Below are 22600 nucleotides of genomic sequence, written 5' to 3' on the forward strand. Positions count from 1 at the left end.
TCTCACAGGAACCACCTCTGTATTCCCTGCTATTACCAAAACTTGTCCACAAAACCCCCACTACAGTGTTCCACCAGCACTTTCAACCCAGAAAGTAGGTTTTTTGCATCTGTCCAGCTCTTTTTTTTTTTTTTTTTAATGGCTATCTGCATGGTAGATAATATTTCCATTTTCCCTGGTTACTTGGATATCTTTATAAGATTCAAACAGAAGTTCTGTACTCAGCTCAGCTGTTGAAGTTCACTGGACTGCCTTAAACAACAGATCTGATGATAATAGTCCTCTTCAGTCATGAAACCTCTCTTTTATTTAGCACAGAATAAACACAAACTTGTTTTCTCTTGGTGTTAGTTATCGTGAAATTCATGGCCTGGTTACACAGAAGTGTTGATTTGACAGGGTATATGGATCAAAAAGTCCTACAAGAAATATAATAATAACAGGGATCACTTAGATTTAAATTTATTGGCTCATTTTAAATGAAAAATGTACCAATAAATAACTTTTTTTCTCTGTGTGTATGTCTAGCCTCTTTTCTCAGAACAATTTCAGCATTGTCCTCAAAGTCCTCAGAGGGGATGCAGGAATGAGACTACAAATACTAGTTCAGTTTTGAATGCCCAAGGGGATCTGTGTGTTCTGACAGTCCTGTGGATTAATGCACTGCCTGTCCAGGTCTGCATTTCCTCCCTGCTGCTAATTCTCTCCCTAAGTCGGCTTCTGAGAGCCTCCCTGGAAGCAGGCTAATGCAACACAGGCTGTGGGGTGCTCTCACAAGGTCTGCAAGGAAAGGCCAAAACATATCTGCACTTCCCTAAAGTGCACTCTCTAAAGCTGGTTCTTGAATATTCCAGAGGTTGCCTGACAGAAAGGCGAAAGACCAGAAAAAGAACAAATGAAGTTAAGATAGCTGTATACTAACTACAGTTCCTTTCAATATCCTCTTTCTTTTGTTTTCCATAGGGAGAGAGTGTCTTGGAGGTTCGTAATACAGCCTCTGAATGGGGCCCTCTGACTGCGGCCTCTGAGCCATTATCAATCTAGAGCTCTTTTCTCTTATCTCGTAAGGAAGTACAGAATAGTAGCTAGATAGGAAACCAAAACCAGTAGGCAGTCCTCTCTGATAGAAAAGAAAGTTGCTAAAGACAGTATAAAACAAAAGCAGTCATAGATGCTGACTGCTGAGATAATTTATCCTGTATATTCAGTATTTCCACCTTTGAAGGTAAAAAAGTGCTGACATTTAAATTGCTAAAATTAAATAAATTCAGAGTAAAATTGGCAAAGAAGCATGTTCCTGGCTTTCTTTTATCCTGTGGAGAAAGCTGAAGTCCCGTGAGGAAGCCCTTCCTGAGACTATAGCCCTAGGGATTTAAGAAGTAGTCACGTTGTTCATGGCCAAAGGTAATGAACTGAAAACACAAATAAATGTTTTTGAGGAAATGTATGCAGCTGTGATGCCCCTGAGACACTACCTCAGGAAACGCAATTCTCTTTTGAAAAGTTAAGGAGTACTGCAGTACTTTAAGGTCTTTTAAACAAATGCAGTTGACCATAAAATGGTGCAGTACAGAACATCTCAAGGAGTTTTGATTGTGTGCGGTGATTTTAAATATTGGACTTCTTCCTAAAAGTGACAGAACTGGACTTGGTGACTTTTCTAAGGATAATTGCTCTTCACGGTGGATTGTTAAAATTTGATCTAAAAAAATCTATTGTCTAAAAATACATAATAACAAGAGACATGCAAATAATGGAAGGCTTCTACATAAATGTAGAAGGAAGCAGACTAAATAGCCATTGATCTTAGAAGCATCAATATATGAAGGAAAAATCTAGGCAAACCAAACCTATTTACCAGAAAGTAAATAATGGAGGATTAGGGAGTGAAAAAAGGAAACGTGATATGGAAGTGCAGTAATTTTATTGTTGTTTATATTCTTTAGGTGAGATTTTAATTTTCTTCTCTACTGAAAGTACTCTATGCTGGTAGTATTTTAATAAAGGTTTCTTCCTTTGTGTTTTTATGATGAAAGAGAGTATTATTTTCGGTATTAAAAACAGCTGTCACAAAACTGGTGCCCAACAGGTGGTAGTGGGGTTCTGACCAGTTTGTGATGAAGAGTGAGAGAGCAGCGCTCAGCTGGAGGACTCAGGAGAAGCTTTGGCTAGACTAAGGCATACTTCAGAGTGTGTATCTTACATGGGATTTAACATCACCATTATAGAAAACTAAACTGGCCCAGTTTGGGGAACATGTTGAAAGTTACACAGCTCTGATTACTTATTAGAGACAAGTTCTGGTGTAACACTGTAAGTTTTGTACCTCCACAGAGAAGATTGATGTGAGGTCAGATTCACGGGCAGAGGTATGGGTCTGCCAGTGCCCGTCTATGCTGTGCCCCAACTACCCACACATGGCTAAGGATGGAAATCATTAAATGTCTCATATCATGTGTGTGGCTTTGCTGTGAAGACCTGGGCAGCTGGGCTTTGTTAAATAAGTAGCAATCTCCCTGTTCCTTGGAGGACTTGGGTAGACAGCTCAGTTGATCCTCTAAAAACATTCAGTGTTAGCTTTGAGTCTGCCTTTGTGAAAGGGCTGTATGAATCAGCATTCTCCACTTTGGAGGATCTTGAGTCCACAATTCATCATGTTGATGTGTTGGATAGTTAGAAGAAGGGGTTTTGGGCCTCCTAAGTGATTTGCACCCCTTTCACAGCTGCCTTCCCAGCATGGTCTGGCTTGTGGGGACAGAGGCATGGGTATGGCAGTGGACTTCTTAATGTCTTGGTGTCTTTTGCTAAGGCATCTAGAATTATATCAGTATCTGTTTATGAGGGATCAGGGCTTGATAATTTCAACAAAGGGCCTTGATTAATATTTGTTCAACTCATTATAAACACAGTCATACATCCACAAGTTTGTCCTATTTACGCATGCAATATGTAATGCGGGGCAGTATTGATTGTGCAATTAATTGTGGGGCAGTAATGATTAAGCAGCATAGGATCTTTCTTCCAAATTGTATGCTGCTGTTTATTATTTCTGGAACTGCAGTTCTCTTTCCTCAGTCTGATTCATTCTGAGTCATACAAAACATTCTCATTGAAATGGGGTGCACAGCAGCAAGCGCTGTCATGCTAGTTCTGCACCATTAGGTAATTGTTTCAGTCTTTTCTAGTGGAGATGTCTGTAGCACAGGCAGTACAAAAAGACGAGGACAGTGTGGGTGTCTGGTGGGAGGATTCAAAGTTAAAAGAAAATTACCTATTAGAAAAACTTCAGCTTGAGCTTGCTTATTACAAACTTGACAGTATTTCAATTTTAAAATATTTGTACAATGTAATTAGAGGTATGGAAATGATTGTTCATATGCAGAACTAATCCTCTTTAGTACAGTGAAAAAAGACCATGAACATTCATCTATTTGGGCTCGATTTGGGGCCCAGTTTTAATACTGAATCAGTTCTTAAGACAGACATTATGAAAATGGCATTTGAAAATGTGTCTCAGAAATCAGAAAGTGGAATGTTTGGTGATTTTTATTAATTATTAATTAATTTGGTGATTTTTATTAATTACTGGTAACAACACAGCAATATCTATGCATTGTTTTAATATTTCAATTTCATTTAGTAAGGATTTTAATAAGGCATATTCTGATTTACAAACAGTATTTTCCTTCTTGCATAAAAGGTAGAATTTGAAGCAGATAGCACTATAGTTAATATCTTTTAAATTGATTTTCTCATCTACTGTCTAGAATTCATAAACTGTTTACTCAGAAGCAGGCAGCCTCCACTGCTTTGAGAGATATCAGATTAAAGAAAACAGACACATAGGACAGCACATCAGAAATGACACAAAGGGAGGTATTTATGTAGGGATGAGGTGCTTCCATCCCCCATGCTGTGAACAAGTCAAGAAGAATCATTACAAATAGCTGAAAAATCCCATCTTCCCTCATCTTGTGAGAAGAAAAAAATGTCTGGGTAGGTGATTTGGAATAAGAAGTATAGGGAAACGGAATGGCTGACATGAAATATGCTTTATTTTTAAGACAATGATTGAAGTACTGTTGATTTGATTTGGTAATAACAGAGGCTTATATTAGAGAGAAACATGAACTGAACTGCCTGAACAACAAGAAGGGGTCAGTTACTGTATTAGTGCAAAATAGTCAAAACATAACATTATTTACTAATGAAAATATCTAAAATAAAAGTAAATATAATTATTGATTTTCCTTTATTGAAAGTAAAGTAGAGATAAAATACTTTAATCCATTGTTTTACGTGTAATTTATCTCTTAGTTTTTAAAATCCCTTTTTTATTTGAGGTACCTTCTATGGCTATGAATTATGAGAGTGTCCTTTTTAACTGTGTAGCTTTCAGTAAAATCCATTATCTGTTCTTTGTTTGAATTCAGTTCACATCATCTTCTCATAGGCTATAAAAAGACTCAATCTGTTCCAGAACAGTAATCACAGTCCATTAAACTCTGTTCCCTGTAGTCTTTGTTCCCAGTTACATGTGATACTGTAATTGTGTGTGTGTGTGTGTGTGTGTGAGAGAGAGAAAGAGAGAGAGAGAAAGATATTCAAGTGCATTGCAAAACTGACACAAAGATTTACCAGTCTAGGCAAAACAAATCCTTGTCTTTCCTTCAGAATTATGATAATTTCCCTGAAAAATTAGCAGGTGTTTCACTTACCGAATCAAAAAACCAGAAAAGCACCCCCAGCTCCCCCATCTAAACAAACCCCAGCCTGGAGGAGTAGATTTTCATAAAACTGTATCTGAAAAAAACCCATTCCTGTTTAATTCTTTACTGTTCTTGATCACCAACCTAATCTACATGCCATGAAGAGAAGACGGAAAAATAAAAGCCTTTCATGTTGACTTCAGAGATAATGGAGTTCATGATCTAAAAGGTTGTCTCTGTAGATTGAAACCTTGATATTTTTCTGCCAGATCAAACCTGTTTTGGTCTATTCTAACTCCATTGAGTTTTGCGAGGGAGGTAATAAATCTGCTGTAAGATCATAAGCTTATTGACAGATTCAAGTTAAATAAAACATACAGTAAAAAAGGATGCTAAATTAAAGTTGCAGCCCTATGTGGTTTTGAATGTGTTTTCAGTATAGAGGAATGAAGTACCTCAAAAATTAATGTCATCTGAGCAAACTGATCACAGCATTTTAGAGCTGCAGAAGATTTCCAGTATTTTTCCATGTGTACTGTGGAGAGCTTCAAAGAAGCTCTTTATTTAGCTATGTAAGATAAATCTGTTCAAATGATGCATACTGAAAAAAATGAGTTTCAAGGAAGGTAGATCTGATTAGCACTTTAGCCCCAGCTCATTCCTATATTTGACTTGAAATTAACCAGTTAGGTTTGGTTTCAATGGGCTGGTCACACGCAATTAAAATTTTTTGCTGTTTTGCTGTAATGATGTTCTGTAGTTAATAGCCTCAAGCTTTACAGTCTCAGCCAAATGAGTAGATCCAAAACATGTAAAATATGGCTTGAGGTCTTTGGTCTTTCCTGCAGGCTGCTTTTTCCTCAATCTGCCAGACACTAAATCCATGCAATGCTGTTACAACCAGCCTTAATTTCATCTCTAATTCAAGAGAAAATATTTGTGTTTTGATGGAAAAATAATTGCAGCAAATTTCAAGGGAGACCTCTGATGATGAATGGCAAAATATTGGTCAGGAGAACTCCCTGGGTGTCCTTTTCCTGCCTTATTCTGCTGGGATTCATGGAAATGTAATGGACACCTTACAAGGCAGCTAGGAGTGCCTAGAATTAATGCTGTAGTCCTTTTTGAGGAGTATTGGCTATTACAGAACAGAAAGGAGCTTCTGAAAATAATGTATTGTGAGTTGCCATAGGTGTTTCTCTTTTTATAAAAACAAGCATAATCAAAACTACAGTATTTATGTCTTCTTTTCTTCCCTAAATAAATGGTGTTTTCTAAAAAAATTGAATATCTGCCAGTAATCTATTATTCCTGAGGAACCATACAGAAACCTGCAGTGTATATGCATGGAGAAAAGACAGAAATTTGCTGAAGAAATAAATTCCCATTGTTGGTATTCAATTCTTTATTCTATTATGAAAAAGAAAAGTCTATTTTATAAAAATATTTAGACAGTCTCCTTTAAAATGTAAGCTTTGATTACAAGGCATTTGTTTTGCAGCATTATTTGACTGTGAAATAGACATAGTAATTATTTGGCCTGTTCTTCCTATTTTGTAAAACAAATTTGTTTAATTGGAAATTGGATAGCAATTTGAAACCAGCGATATTTGGTGTGTGTTTGGGTGAAACAGAAAAGATGTAGAAAGAAAACAAATGTGTGCTATACAGTGGACAGTTGGACTCTGTTCTGTTCATTTACTGGCTCTGAGGTAGTACTTTATGAAAGCCAAGGGACATAGGGGTTTAGAAAATATCGTTCAGATAGCTGTGAATAGAGAACTGAATGAATTAATTAATAGGGAATTAAACATTGTCATTCTATTGGTTTTGCATGGCCTGGTTTTTGGTAGCGGGGAGGGGCACAAAGTTGGTCCCTGTGAAAGCTGCTGGAAGCTTCCACCATGTCCAGCAGAGTCAATCCCTGATGGCTCTGAGGATGGACGTGCTGCTGGCCAAGGCTGAGCCAATGAGAGAGGCTGGGAACACCTCTGTGATGAAATATTTTAGAAGAAAATCAAAATAAAGTCACAAAGTTTTTGCTTCTAGTCAGAGAAGAGGAGGAGATGAGAACATGTGAAGGAAACAACATGGAGACTCCAAGGTCAGTGCAGAAGGAGGGCAGGAGGTGCTCCAGGCACTGGAGCTGAGATTCCTCTGCAGGCCATGGTGCAGACCATGGTGAAGCAGCTGTGCCTGCAGCCCATGGGGATCCATGGGGGATGCAGAGATTCACCAGCTGCCCGTGCTGGAGCAGGTGGATGCCTGGAGGAGGCTGTGGTCCAGGGGGAGACTCTATGGAGAGAGGGGCCCTGCTCCCAGCCTGGAGCAGCCTGTCCTTGGAGGACTGCACCCCACGGAAGAGTGACCACTGCAGCACTTTGGGAGGAATGCTGCTCGTGAGATTGGAACCATGCTGGGAAAGTTCACAGAGAGCTGTGTCCTGTGGGAGGGACCCCACGGCCTCAATAGGGAAGGGCTCCTCTCCTTGAGCAGCAGAAGAAAACCTCAGGTGATGAACAGACCAAAACCTCCACGCCCTGTCTCCCTGCCCTGTCAGTGGGAAGGAGGGAGAGGCTCAGGGAAAAGGTGTTTTGAGGGCTTATTTTACTTCTCATTATCCTCCCCCGATTCTCTTAGTAATAAATTCACTTTGCAACCTTAAGCTGAGCCTGTTTTGACCTTGGAGTGTTTTCTCCTGGTTCTTATCTCAACTTGTGAACCTCTTGTTAATTTTTTTTTTCTTGTCTGCCCAGCTGTGGCAGGAGAGGATGAGCAAGCAACTCTTGTGGGTGGCTGGCATTGGTCCAGTGTTAAACTGATGATCATTGACCAAAATATCAAGTGAAAGTATTTTATAAATTATATGAGTATGGTCTTGGTCTACTAGGGAAGTGAAATATTTAGGTAGGTTTTTTCTTTTTTTTGGTAGATTTTCCTGGTTTTTGGCCAGGACCAAAAATTTTTTCAAATTGTTCCCATTAGCCATGAGGGGGCAGAGCCTGGAGCTCTGTAGGCATGCATAGGTTGTCGTGCTGTACCATCCAGATCACTGTTGGGACTGTCCAAGACTACGGAGAGAGTCAAAAGACTTGAGCAAACTAGAGAGGAAATGTCTTATGCCCTGCTGGTACAGACCAGAGTGCTATTGGGATCAAGTTCTCCCCTGCTCAAGAGCTAAGGTGCACACTGGTGTTTTACCTGTGTGACCGTGAAGGGGATATGGTGAAGCGTGATGGAGATCCCATCTGTGCACCAGCAGCACAGGTACATGAGCTGAGGGGCAAAACAACAACCACAGCAAATTCTTCAAGGATACAAGCTGATCCAGTGTCCAGTGGGCAAGTTCTCAGACAGAATAGAAGGGTTCATGTTACTTCTGATCCTTTTGAAAGGACCTCCAATTCATATTTACAAGTTATGAGCAGCAAGCACTTGAAGCAGAGCTAGAGGATCCCTGCCTCCAGCCAGGTGGAGGAAAGTGGCAATTTGACCTACTGGACTATGTGGATCTGAATACAGAATCCATCTGTATTTCTGAGGTGGCAGGGGGATCCCAACAGCTGACTGTACTGGAAACTGAAGTGAGCCTGACCAGTGGCAAAACCATGGCATTCTGACTAACCCAAAGTTCTTGTGCATCCTTGGCATGGATTGCTTCAGGAGAGGGTATTTCAAAGACCCAAAAGGGCGTTTTTCAACTTTTGCAAATAACCACATAGAGCCATTTAATATCAGGAAATACTGGAGATAGAGAATCGTTGCACTGTGCTGTATTGTCAAGAACTTCCTGCATGCTCATATACAATTACATTTTACTTCATAAATACTGAACAAGGTATTATGAGCCCTGTTCAGAGGACTGAACAGCCCTCCTGTTTGTATTCTGAGCACCTGGCTGAAAGGTGACTGTGTGACACTTACTCTTTCTGTCTCTACTCTCAGGACACCCATGTGAGGACATCCAATACTTCTTACATTGTGATCTGTCTGAGGAAGTGCTGTGCCATTCCAAGTTGAGTCTAGTAAGAGCAACCACTATGAATCTGCTACTGACAGCTGGACTGTAGTGTGGTACTAAGGAACAGGAGCTTTCCAGACATACACTTTTGACATCCTGACTGTAAAATGTCCCCTCATGTTCTCTAACCTTGTGGGAACGGCGATAAGAGAAATTAAGCTAGCTTTATAGTAAGCAAAGATTTCTCTTAAAATATGAAATCTCCAAATAGTTACTACTTAAGTATTCAGGGTAGTCTTTGTTTCTCTTGTGGGCTAATACCTGAGGTCAGATCCATAAAATGTGTCAAAAAGAGTGGTTTTGTTTCTATTAGTAATAAATCAGCACTATTTTTGACTTGAAGAAATATGATTTGGGAAAAATTGCAAATAAAATATTAATTTTAGTCTTTCCTTTAATTTCCAGTCTTTCCTTTCTTTTTGTTTCTATTCCCTTCCTCAGTTCTCACTCATCTAAAGGGACCAGAGTGCTAAAAGGTTTTCTCCAGCAGTGTGTGTATATACTTATGTGTGTTATGAAAGCCTGTGCTGATTGCAGCAGCAGGAGCCAGCTTCAGCGAACAAAAGCTGTTTTCTTTCCCTGCCATTTGCTGTTCTGGAATTAATCTTGCATGTGTGCATGTATATTCACACACACATATACACACTTGGAAACATAATGGAGACTGGAAGAATTTTCTTCATAAACGTGTTCCCATAACTTTGTGTGAGGTAATCCTCAATCTTTTTTTGCTCCTGAAACTTATCTTTTTAATAGTCTGCTCATTTTATGTTTCTGGAAATCTATGAAATGTTGGGATTTTTTTATCTAGAACATAATTTATTCTAATGCAACAAATCATCAATTCTTCTCAGAGAGAAGGAGCTGTATATGTTCTTCCTTTCTTTTTTGATGAAGTTTTCTGCTTGATGGCCCAGAACGAAAAAGTGGAGATAGAAGTGCCATGAGTCAGCTCTTCAGTTATCAGGGGAAAACTGGAGGAGAACATCAAAATCAGACTTTAGAGATGTGAATTATGTCACATTTTTTTTGTTTGAACTCTTGTTCCATACATGGGATGGAAACTGATGCAGCTGATGCTGGAGAAGATTAACAAGGAATTCTTCATTTATAGTTACAGGATTGGTTAAAATACAAAAGTGATGGGCAAGAATTGAAAAAATATAGCCAGTAATACCTGGAGGATGTTTTCATCCAAATTCTGGGCAGGATGATAGTTTACTGATTTAGTTTTTCCTTCTTAATACTGACGTACATGAAACTTTTATGGAATTCTTAGTCAGCATTTCTACTTCCACAAAGGCACCTGAAAGAGAATTTTTTTAATCCCTGAACTGTAATAGAGAGTACTTCTTACAGGTTTATTTTCTTACTGAAACTCTGACATTTCTGATGTGGAGAAAGAGGTGAAAAGGAGAAAAAAGTAGTAGGTACACAAAGAGATTCTTTTTGCTTTAAATGACAGATAAAATGGTACAGTGAAATAACAGTGTGCAAGGTCCTGCTGCTTTCAGCTTTTCGTGGGATATTACTGGTGTTTGAAATCCATCCATAAACGTGTGAAACTCAGTCCTGTAATGCAGTTCTTTTCTTTCTCTGATATAAGGGACATGTAAACTAATGAATATTAACATGTAACTAAAGAATATTAACTAATGATAACTGCAGTACTAGTGTTGAGAAACCAAGCTTTGTTGTGAGGCTGTGTAGGAATTAACTTGTTTGTTTCTTGGATTTTAGATGGAGCTGTCAGACACCTTTTGGTCAAATTAACATTGCAACCAACTGTCTAATGTTTTTCCTACAAACAGCTGTTGAAAACAAAATTTCTTGTTGAGGCCCAGTTGTCTTCTCAAAATTGGCTTTGTCAGGTTCTGCAGTATATGAAGCCAACTAAGTGATGATTTCTTGGCTGAAAGAGTTAAATGAATGGTAAAATGAATGCTTAAGATAGGTTTTTATTTGTCTTCTAGCATGTTCACATATGCCTGTTTGTGATCCATCTTCCATCTGATGAGAATTTGAATGCACTAATGAGAAAAATTGAAAGGAGAACATACAGAGGTTCTGGACCTGTAAAAATACATCTCTATGTTGTCTGTCTCTGACCTCTACGTCTCTTGTTATCACTAGTAGAAAACTTTCAAAAGTTATGATAATCAAATTATTTGGATCACTAACTTTAGTAAGAACTTGAACAAATTCTTATATCATGCTTTAATTTAAATACAAGATTTAATTTAAATATATGAAATCTTACTGAGTATTTTTGACTCCCTCCTGAAGAGTTTTTTTAAGTTTATATTTTTCCACTGTAGTTTAGGTTTAGAAATGCCCACTCAAACTTTTTGGTGGTGTACCTATAATACAGTTTTGCCACATAAATGGTGGAAGATTGAAACTAAATTAGGATTCAACAGTTTCTGGTATGTTTAATGAAAGAAAAATGTGAGAGCTGGGCTGCAGATCAAAGTGGGAATTCTGGAGAGTCAAGCTGCAAGAGAAAGATTCAAAAGTGATATTTAAGGCCACTGGAAGGGATAATTTTCCTTCCTGTCTTTCCCCTAGTGGCAGTTGGTGATTGCTCTCTCAATGGTCATAACAGTATTAAATATTTTTTAGGGCTCAGATCAACTATGACAATTTTACTGCCTCTTCTTAACTTGTCAACTTGAAATTTTGTTTATGATTAGCATGAGCCCTGCATTTATATCTAGCACCTTATTTTGTTGTTTCAGATTGTTTAGTATACATGTTTTGCATGGGCTTTACCTCAATTTTTCTGAATCATTTGTTGAGGCTTGCGAAATATATACATGGACATGCAAAAACTATCTCTTCTTTAGAAAGTGTCATTACCCGTTCAGCTAATTGTTTTGAGACTGTCTTTCAGAGGCCTTATTCTGCCCCAAGACATCTGTATAAAAAAGGTTAAAAATGCATTGTCCAAAACCATCCATGTGATGATGCACCTTTAGCAAAAACAGTGTGTACTTGTGAAAGTACTGCTGTTGTCATCCAGTTCTCTGCTGCTATCTGATCCTGCTTCTGTCCTTTCCAAACATGCCTCTCTTTCACGACATCTCTTCTCCAATTCCCAGTATTCTTCATTTTGTGTTCTGTCAAAATGCACAGGTATTAGACTGGTCAGATCCATTAATATGAATTAATTTTCAGAAGTGCTTTGTGTTCATGGTGTAACTTTGGTAGAATTAGGCTCAAAAGTTGGTGTTTGGATTGATAATTCTTTAGTGTGTCCAGAATTTGAAAAATGGGCTCTTCTTTTGCTTTTTTGCTGCTTTCTCAATTTTTATGCACCATTTTTTGGACATGTTGGATTGACCTCTTTATTTAGGGTATAACTAAAATAAATATTGGTTTACACAGACTCAAAATTTGAAATACTCAGAATAAGTAGTGTGTTCCATGGAAATTTGATTAATACACTATCTTACTGACAAGAACCAAAATATTTACCTACTACATAGTTAAATTATTTTTCTCCCCCTTGGGGTAATCCTGACTGTCTTGCAGAGTAACATAAAAAAGACCATCACTGTAAATTATATTCTTTTCTTTTGGTTATAGAATGTATTAGAACTATACTCCTTGTACTGAATAATGACATAAGATTCCTCTAGTAGAGAAGAAAATTACATTGCAAGGCATAATCTTTTTTAAGAGGTCCACATTTTTTTGTCTAGATTTCTTCTCCTGACACTTTTTGACCATTACATATTGAGTCCAAGTAAAATTTGGGCTGCCTTTATCCCCCACAGCTCTTCCTTATCTAACCTCAATAAAAAAAAAATTAATAATATGTTTAGGATTTAATTTTTATGGATCACAACGAATATATGGGCAAAACTGTTAAATGGTTGTGATCCTGCAGAAAAAAAAAACCCACACTAGAATCTGTTGGCAAATCTACTAGCAAAAATACCCCAATATGACCTATAAAATGCTGTAAGGTTTTTCAGGCCTCCTAGTAGTATGTATTTCTTCTCTCTGTTATATATCCCTCTGCACAATGCCTAGATTTTTTACAAGCAGTATCACAAATTGTATTGTGCTTTTCTTTCTACCAAGCAAATGTGTTGTTTGTTTAGTTGCCATGTTACTTGTGTTGGTTTTAAGTGTCTCTGTGTAGTCCATAGAGGTAAAACAAGCTAACCTGATTCAGCCTGAGGCTCAGCCCTGCAGGGAGTCACAAAGTGGGAAAATGCATTTTTAAAATTCCGAGTGATACAATTCACTCAAAGAAAAGACTGCAGCAAACCAAATTTTTCCTTCCTATGACATAAATGAAGTTCCACCACAAAAGAATTTGAACCAGTTTGTCACAAAAGTTACAAGACTCCCTCCTACCCCCTCGAATTTCAGAAATGTTCATATTTATTGAGAACTATGAAATGCCATAGCAAATAAGCCATTAATTTAGCCCATGTCAATAATGGAGATTTTAAGGTAAAGTGGTAATGATGTACTACTCTTCTCCATCATGATATTCAAGTTATTATCTGTTCACAAACCATCCAGAGGAAGGTTAGATTTCATTTAAAGATTTCAATTTCTTCAACATTTATTGTTTTGTAGTATTCTTTGGAGAGAAGTATTGTTAAACTGTGCATTTAAAGATGACACTGTGTTCTGTCCCTGTCATTCTGGCATTGTGACCAGCCTGAATCTTCTGTTACCATGTAATGGCAGAGGTCCCAGTTTTCTTCTCACAAGACAGTAAATAGTCTAGTTTTCCAGCCAGCCCTTGCATGTTGTCCTCCTTTCAGCACAAGGAAATGAAGCAGGAAGAACCTGACAAGTGATATGTGCCTGACTATTGCTCCAGTGTGGATTGAGAGTGCAAAACTCTGCGTTGACAAGCATCACTCAAGAATGCACGTTTTGCACATTTGGTGTGGTCTACTTTTGCATTATTCCTAATCCATCCAACAAGCTGGATATTTCAAGCTTTTTACATAGTTCCATATTTTTTTATTCATTGTTTTGAAAGCAGTATTTCATTGAGCAAATGAATAGTATCCATGATTAAACTGGCTGGAAAAATGTTTTTTACTTTAAAAGATGGCAGACCTTAGCTATAATATCTGTGAACAAAGAAGTGTGTGCCTTCCAAAGAGACACTTTGCAGCCTTGTCTCTGTGTATTATGTTGCATTCTAGATGACTAGTTGACCTTTGAATTGTGTGCCATTAACAAATCTCTAGAAGGGAAGAGGCACATCTGATAATCAGGGCTTCTTATTAAATGATTAGCTTGACTAGCAGAGAAAGGGTATACTGACCATTTGTAAGGAATGCTTTTGTCTTCCTGTGAATCCCTTTTTGCCCTTTACTTTCTAGTCCTGCAAGTTATTTGAAAAAGTGTTATATCACTCTGGAAGATCCTGTCTGGGTCGAGTTTCATGCTTCTACTTCTAATGGAGTATTAAACTTGGCTGGAGCCTGGCATGGATGGAGAAGGAGCCAAAGGCCACCTTCAGGATGTATTTTTAGACAAGAAACAGATCACAGACCTGATTATGTATCCACTTCATATGAAGTGGAACACAACCAGTTCATATTAAAGAAGAAATTAGGAAATGATTGTTTCTTTGTTTATTTGTAAGTCTTGTAAAAAAACCTCTCCACTCCCCTAGTTTGCATGATTGTGAGAAATTCAACATTTTTACTCAGAAAATAGGATTTGGTAAAATGTAACTGCCACTCTATGTTACTTAACTTTCTGTGACGGTTTTCCTCAGGATTCTTTCAGATTTTGGAGAGTTTGCTGTTCTATTGGGTTTTATACTAGGACAGCATTTGCAGTACTAAAAGAAGTATGTAGATTTTTGTAGCACATCTAATTGTTAGATTGCCTTTCACTCTTTTAAAACATTGCCATTATACTAACAATAAAACTGTTAGGAAGCTGCCATATTAAAACATTATTTATTTGTGCTTATTATTCATACAGAATCTGTGAAGCTGTGAGGGTTTAAGTATATAATCTATTCCTTCCTCCTCATGTCTGAAGTCCCTCATTCTTAGATTAATCTAGTCATACAGTCTGCTTTCGGGTTCTACTTCTGCAGAGTTCCAAGATTTGCAAAACAAGCTGGAGAAAGGGAATGAGGGAGAAATTGATTCTATGAATCTTCTAGTCTGCATTATATGTTGGAGAAATCCCAAGCTCCATCTGGGACTATTAGCCTTCAGGAGTCTATTGATAAAATGGATTCCCTGCAAGTCAAGTGAAATAAACTCTAAACTGGAGAACTAATACTCTGAAAAGGCTTAATGCTCAGTTTGTCTTCAGCCGTAGATCAACAGTGGTAAGACAAGCTTAATATTGAACCCTAGTAATGCATTTTTTCCCTACAAAAATGGTGTTCAGAAACTAAAAAAAAAAAATGCAGGAAAGACACTTTCCAGGATATTTTGTTTTATTTTGTTTTTCTCCAGTTCACTGCCTGGGCTGACAACATAAGACTGACTGCAACAGCTGCTATTGATTCACTCTGCTAGCTCATCTCTAATTAGGAAAAAATACTTTCTCAGCAGCAGTAAATCTGTAATAACTTTAAAAATAATAATGAAAACAGATAATGAAGACATTTCCTGCTGCTTGCTCTTGCTCTGGCCTTTTTTTTTTTTTTAAGCTCTTTGTACACCTTCTCAATTTTTCCACTATTTAAAGAAATAGTGAAAAAATTTATTCTGCAGGTCATTTAATAGCAACAGCTGTTATCCAGATGTTTTCTGTTGGGGATACATATCTGCCTCACTCTGTAAATCTAAGAAACGTTATTTTATGCAATTTGTCTGTAAAAGAACTCAGACCTGTTTTAAAGATATTTTGATATGTAAGAGAACTTTTTGTTATATTTGAATTGATAACTTATACGTGATAAAAGAACAACAAACACAGTAGCCATATGTTTATCATAATGGAACTTTTTATATTTTATCTGAACTAACTCAGAACATTCTTCTTCAATACTCCTAGTCACAACCCTAACTAGCAAAAAATTGCAAATATCTAGGTTAAAGGTAACACTTGCCATACTCTCTCTGTTTTAAGTATTTCTGATGAGGAGCATCATTTTGGCTTTTTCAGAATAGCCAGGATTATCTGTACAATCATTTAATGAAGCTGAAAAAGAATTGTGCTGATGAGGCATTCCAGGGCATTTACTGTGTTCCACTTTGTGTAATATACACATCCTATCTATTTAATGCCTATAGTAGGGAGCTGACCATGAAACAGTGCCACTTAAGTGAAAGAATGAAAGCAGTTTTGCACTACATGAAAGATTTTAAAATAGGTTTATGTTATTTTAAAATTTCTGAAGAGGGCTTGATCTCAAAAATTGTACAAAAAAAGTAGATAAGATTTTTTGTGCATGAGGAGCTGGTGGTTTCTTTATCATGTTAATCCATTTCTAGTCTTCTGGTCAATGGTAACTGACTGTCCTTTATCATTTATTTGCATTCTTTGAACACGCAGCCTCTGTTGTTTCCACTGCCTTTCCTTTGTATTCTTCCCTCCCTAGGATCTAGCCCTATTCTTTGCAAGAAAAAGCACACTGTCATTCATTTATTGTCATTCATTTTCTGTGATTTGTCAATGGCTCAAGCAAAAATTTGAAACACCTCTGAATTTGATGACAAGAGTGATTAAAACTACTATAGTTGTTCACTTTCATGATTTATGATGATTCAGTTAAAAACTTGCAATTAAACCAGGTATTTATCAGATCTACTCGTAGGGATTAATCTTCTGTAGACTACTTTTAGATTTTTAGTATGTTAAATGAAGCATGTTGTGGGTGTCACTGTATGTGTAAATGATAAATTCTGCTAGTTCCAGAAAAACATAATCACTAGTAAATAGGTAAAATGAAAAAAATTACTATTAGCAATTCATTCAGAAGCCTCACAAAAAGTAATGCTTCTTTATACAGTTGAACTTCCCTTCTCCCCAAATCCTCCTAGTTTGATCTGTCAGCCTTGGAAGATTTATTTCATATTCCCAACATTCATGACAAGTAGACTTCTGTTGCTTTCAGGTTATATTATTTGGAACAAAGTGTGGGTCCAAGAAGATGCCTTTTCCTTATGTCTGCCCTAAGCAGCTGATGGCATTTTGTGGAGTCCTGGAAAGCAGCTATTATTTCCACATGGGAATAAAAAAGATTTTCTGTGCAAACAGTATTTTGTATTGGAGCAAATGTTCTGTTCCTCCTCTAAACAGATTCCATACTGCTGGCCTTTCTCTAACCCCCTGAATGGTGATGTTTGCATAACCTTAATTCTGTGTGGGATCTGTAGATCTCAGTACAAAAGATGGTAAATACCTCTCTTCCTACTGTTGAAGAGGGGTAAGATTTTTTTCTGTGTAGACAAACTTTCATGGATGCAGTAATAACAATGAAAAAATCCCTTGATGATTATCATCAAGTCTGACTCTAAAGTAAATGACCCATATGGGGATTGAAGTAAATTAGCTCTAAAGATTTTTTCCTACAGTTGGTGGAGGAAAAAGTGGATGAAACCCAAGAATGAAGTCCGTGCTCTAAAGATGACCAAACACTGATGTTCTCATTTCATTAGCTTGCTAATTATTTAATCATGGGATTTTTGTGGGTTTTCTCTAATACAGAAGAGGGTGTTTGTTGTCTTTTCCTTCAACTAATAACTAATAAGCTATTTTTGTATTTCTTATTTATTTTTGGTCTGGACAAGAAAAATCTATTTGGGAAAAGAGAGGAAAAATACAATATAATAAAATGAAATGTTTTTACAAAATTTAAAGTTCTGTTTCAGAGTGTCTGTTTGCTGCTGACAGTGAGAAATATATTGCCTGAGAATATGTCATCATTGCAGCAGAGGAATCAGTTCTTTTTGTCCCAGCCACACTGATAAAATTGCAGCAACACCAGCTTTCAGGATTTTTCTTTTTTATTTTTTCCAACTTGATTTTGAAAGCAAATGTCCCCTATTCTCATGGTGCTTTTAGGCATAAAGATTATGAAGAAATTTAAGACACTGTTATAGAAGTTAATGGTGGAATTCTTACTGACTTCATTTAGGCTTGAATTCTGTCAGGTATTCAGGAAAGTGCTATATTTTCATTTACTAGAAGCCTAGAAAAGGTCATCACAGGCTCTGGTCCTCTATTTTACTTTGTGTGTGCTGAAGGTTACATGCATGCAGAGCTTCAGTGAAGTTTAAAGCGTTTCATGCTGTCACAACAATCTGCCCACTTTCCATAATTGTAGGATCGGGACAATGACTTGTAAATTAAAACACTGATGGGCCCAACTGAAATACTAATTCTGCCTTTGAAACTCTCAGGGAACTGAGTCTTGTCTTTACCCAGACAGCTGTGCAAGAGATGTTTGTCCAACCTCTCTGGTACTAATATTCTACATTTTGTTGTATTTTTGGAAGCATTCACCCTGCATTATGTGACTGCTCTGAGACATCCAAATATTTCAAACTTACTGCAGTTATTTAGTTATTTGACCTAATCAATGCATATAGGACATAATTGCTTTCTCTCCTGTAGGAGGTAGCACAGGAAAGAAATGGCATAATTCAGCACTTCTCTCTTCTGTAGTGACAGCCTGTCATTTCCTGTACTGTGCTAGGGATTATGAATAGACAGTGTATGCAGGCTGAACATAGTTGCTTGGTAACTGTCTTCTTCACTTTCTTAAACGTAATGGCCTCTCTACAGAAAAAAAGTCAATTGGTTTCATTTCTTTTGATTTTGAAGCAATAAATTTGCCTTTAACTCCTCTGAGTATCTCAATAAATAGAGGGGGAGGTTATTTGAAACTTTGAACTATTAATTTGCTTGGACTTTCTACAGCAAGCCATCTAATAAATGTTAATGTGGTCATCATCATAATCAGACTTTTTTCACTCAAGTAGAGTTTATATATAGCATAGATTAAACTTTGAAATTATTATACGCTAGATCATTTTTATGGTAAAGGAATAAAGTGTTTGTAAATTTGATACTGGAGGGAAACATTGGCCAGTTTGACAGTCTTCTATTCAAAATTAAGTTTGTTCACCATTAGCTAGTGGATATTACTATGAATGCACAGACAGATTTGCACCTTAGTGCAAACGTTAAGGAAAAACACCGGGTTTAAAAATTTGCAAGTAAAGCCTGAAAGCTGTGAGAAATAATTGCTTAACTTCATATGTTAAAAGCCATAGGAAGTTAAATGACCTAAGATGAAGCACTTCTATAGTACAGATGGTGGCACGGTCCAAAGTGGCGATGCTGACACCATTGCAACTACTGCGAGTGAGGCAGGCTAACCAGAGCTCTGAGAAATGATCCTTAGCTGCCTCCAAAGGGGAAAATCAGAAGACCAAACATCTCAAGTATATGTGTACTGATGCACACAGCCTGGGGAGCAGATACAAGGAGCTAGAGCTCTGCAACTTGTCAGAACGCAATTATACCTTAGGAATAACTGAAGCATGGTGGGACAACTCACCTGACTGGAGAACTGTGATGAATGGCTGTATGATGTTTTTTTAGCAAGATTCATCAACAGAACCTGGTACTTATGGGTGAGTTCAACTGCCCAGACATTTGTTTGAAGAACAAATTTATTGAATTTATTGAAGAACAATATAGTAACTCATGTATCATCCATGAAGTTCTTGGCGTGTGTAGAGGACTGCTTCCTCATGAAAATGTTGAATGTACCAGCCTGGAGTGAAGTGCTGCTGGACTTGCTATGCTCAAAGGAAAAAAAACCTGCTTTGTAATATCCTGGCAAGTGATAGCCTAGGCTGAGATGATCGCAATATTGAGGGCTTTGGAATTCAGCCAGGTGCATAAGGCTCGTACTAACACAAAGGTTTTAGGAGAGCAAACTTGATGCCACCCAGAGCTCAGCTGGGAGGAATTTCATGGGAAGCTTCCATGTAGGATAGTACAGCTTGCAAATAGTTCTGCTGGTAGTTTTTTGAGAATGCTCTTCTACAGGCACAAATACAGCTCATCACCTCTGATGGTTAAGGGAGGTAAGTGGAGCAAGAGACCCTTTGGCTTAACTGTGAGCTCTTGAGCCTGCTCAAAACCAGAAGAAAACATAAGAGATATGGAAAAGTGGACATTTCCAGCTTTTGCAGAAGTGCAGTTAGAAAAGCAAAAGCTGATCTCAAATTAAAATTGGCCAGAGATGTCAAAAACCACAAGCAAATGTTCTTCAAGTACATAAACAACAAGGAGAAACAGAAGGAAAATACTGGCCTGCTGTTGAACAGGAGAGTGAATCACTCACCAACAATACTGAATGGGATGAGTTTTTCAAAACTTCTCCTCTGTCTTTACCAGCACTGCTGGGCTCCTGGCCTTGAGAACAGCTTGGTACAAAAAACAAGCCTGCCATCAAAGGTGAAAGAGCTGATGTGTGAAACATTGCAGGAGTCTGGTCCCTACACATTGATGAACCCTAAAGATACCTGTCCTAGAGCATTACAAGGTGGCTAACATCATTGTGAGGACACTCTTCCTGGCCTTTGAGAAGTTGTGGAGATTGGAGGATGTCTCAGAAAACAGGAAGAAGGCTAATGCCATCCCCATCAACAAGCTCTTAAAGAAGGATCCAGGGCATTATAGGGCCATCACTTTTATTTCAGTCTCTGCAACAGTTATGGAACAAACCCTCCTGAAGGCTATCACAAGGCAGATGAAGCATGTGAGTGGGAAAAGCCAGGATAGATTCACCACAGACAAATTCGACACACATGATTGCCTTCTATGCCAAAGTAACCTGCTTGGTTGATATGGGGTGGACATGTTCTATCTGGTTTTCTTAAAGAGTTTCAGTATGGTTTCCCACAGCCATTTCCTAGAGAAACTGTTGTGTTATGGTCTGGACAAGAGGCATGTGAGCCTGGCTGGCAGGTGGTACCCAGGGGGTTGTTGCTAAGTAGCTCCTTTTCAAACTGGCAGCCTGTCACAGCTGCAGTTCCTCAGGGTTGATATTGGGCACAGTACTGCTTAGTATATCCATAAGTGATCTGGAAGATGGGATCAAGTGTGACTCAATGAAATTTGCTGAAGATAACAAACTGAGTGGGAAAGAGGACACTTGGGAAGGGAGATTCATCCTGCAAGAATAAGCAGATAGGCTGGAGGAGTGAGCTAACAAGAACCTTATGAAGCTCAACAAGAAAATGTGTAAGGTCATGCCCCTGGAAAAGCATAATCCAGGTGTGCAGCATGGGCTGGGATCTGTCCATCCGGGGAGCAGCTCTGTGTGAAGGGGCCTGTGGTCCTGGTGCCCAGAGTTCAGTTTGAGTGACCAGTGGGCTGCTGTGGTACAGAAAGGTGACAGGAGACCGAGTGACATCAAGGGCATCACCAGCAGAGACAACCAAGCCATTATCCTGCTCTATTCAGGGCTTGTCTGGCCTCAGCTGGAATCTTGTGTTCAGTTTTGCTCCCCGTTGTACAAAATAGATGTGGACAGGCTGCAGGGGGTCCAGAGAAGAACACAAAGGCGATCAAAGGCCTGGGAATCCTGACATGTGAGGAATGGCTGAGAGAACTGCTTTGTTCAGCCTTGAGACAAGGAAGACTTTGGGGACACTTTATCACCATGTTCCAGCAGAGGAGATGGAGCCTCCCTTTCTACAAGGAGTCACATGGAAAATTATGGTAAGTATAGATTACTCCTGAAAATATTCTGATTGAACACGAGAGGAATATTTTTCAAAATAAGAGCAATCAGCCATTGGATTAAACTCCCCAAGGAAGTAGTGGATTCTCCAAAATGGAACACTTCCAAGATCAACCTAGACAGGGTACTGGGCCATCTGCTGGAGGCCCAAGAAAGGTTGGAACACATGATCTTTCAGGTTCTCTGCCAACCTGATAATATATAAACCAAAATTTCTTTGATTATGAAACAAATTTCGTCCTGCATACAAAATCTAAGGGAGTAAACTCTGGCATACAAAGCACAATAATTTTAATAAGATGCGAAAACCAGAATTCTGTTTCAGACTTCTTTCTTCTACCAGTTTCTGTCAGTGAAGAACTAAACTTAGACTATTTCAAGAGTATTCTTGTTGATGTGCAAATCAGGGGAAATTTTTAAAAACTCATTATTTTTATTAATGTAAGTAAAAAGAAACTTTCTGCACAGGATTTTGCTGGGTAAGAAGCAGCTAGAAATAAAATGCTAAAATTTAAATATTTTACCCTTACAAAAGCCTAAAGAATTGCCCAGTGCTGGCATCTCTTCCAAAGGCTCCTTTGGGGCATCACACATTTAACAGGAATAGTCCTATTATTTTTATTAAATAGCTACATTCTAGTGTTGGCCATGGAATCAATAGCATTTCAGACATCAAAAAAAGTATTGTGAATAAAATTAGCCTTTGTCAGAGACTGATAAATTGTTTTCCTGCCCTCCACTTCTGGCTGCTTTTTGTTTTAATACTTCAACATTTCTGTTATTGTGAGTGTATTACCTTCCTGATATTAAGTGCTCCTACTCACTAATCAGCTGATGAAATCTTAAAGGATAAAAGGAAGATAAAATTTCATGTCATCTACAAACTGTGAGACACATTTGCAGACAATTTTAAACTACTTTTATTACTGTTGTGCCCAAGAGTTATCATTAAGGACTGCAAAAATAGGTATTTTGAAATAAAGTGGCAGTTATTTCTAATATTTTAGTATTGGTCGTGACACATCAATGAATGTCCAACTTTCCAAAGATTTCTATAGACCATCACAGAGAATCATTATTTTAAAAATTGCACTTTTCTTCTAGGGATAAATTAAGGACTGTGATTAGAAGACAAAAATGTTGACTTGAAAT

The sequence above is a fragment of the Ammospiza caudacuta genome, chromosome Z, assembly GCF_027887145.1.
Source record: "Ammospiza caudacuta isolate bAmmCau1 chromosome Z, bAmmCau1.pri, whole genome shotgun sequence".
NCBI lineage: Eukaryota > Metazoa > Chordata > Aves > Passeriformes > Passerellidae > Ammospiza > Ammospiza caudacuta.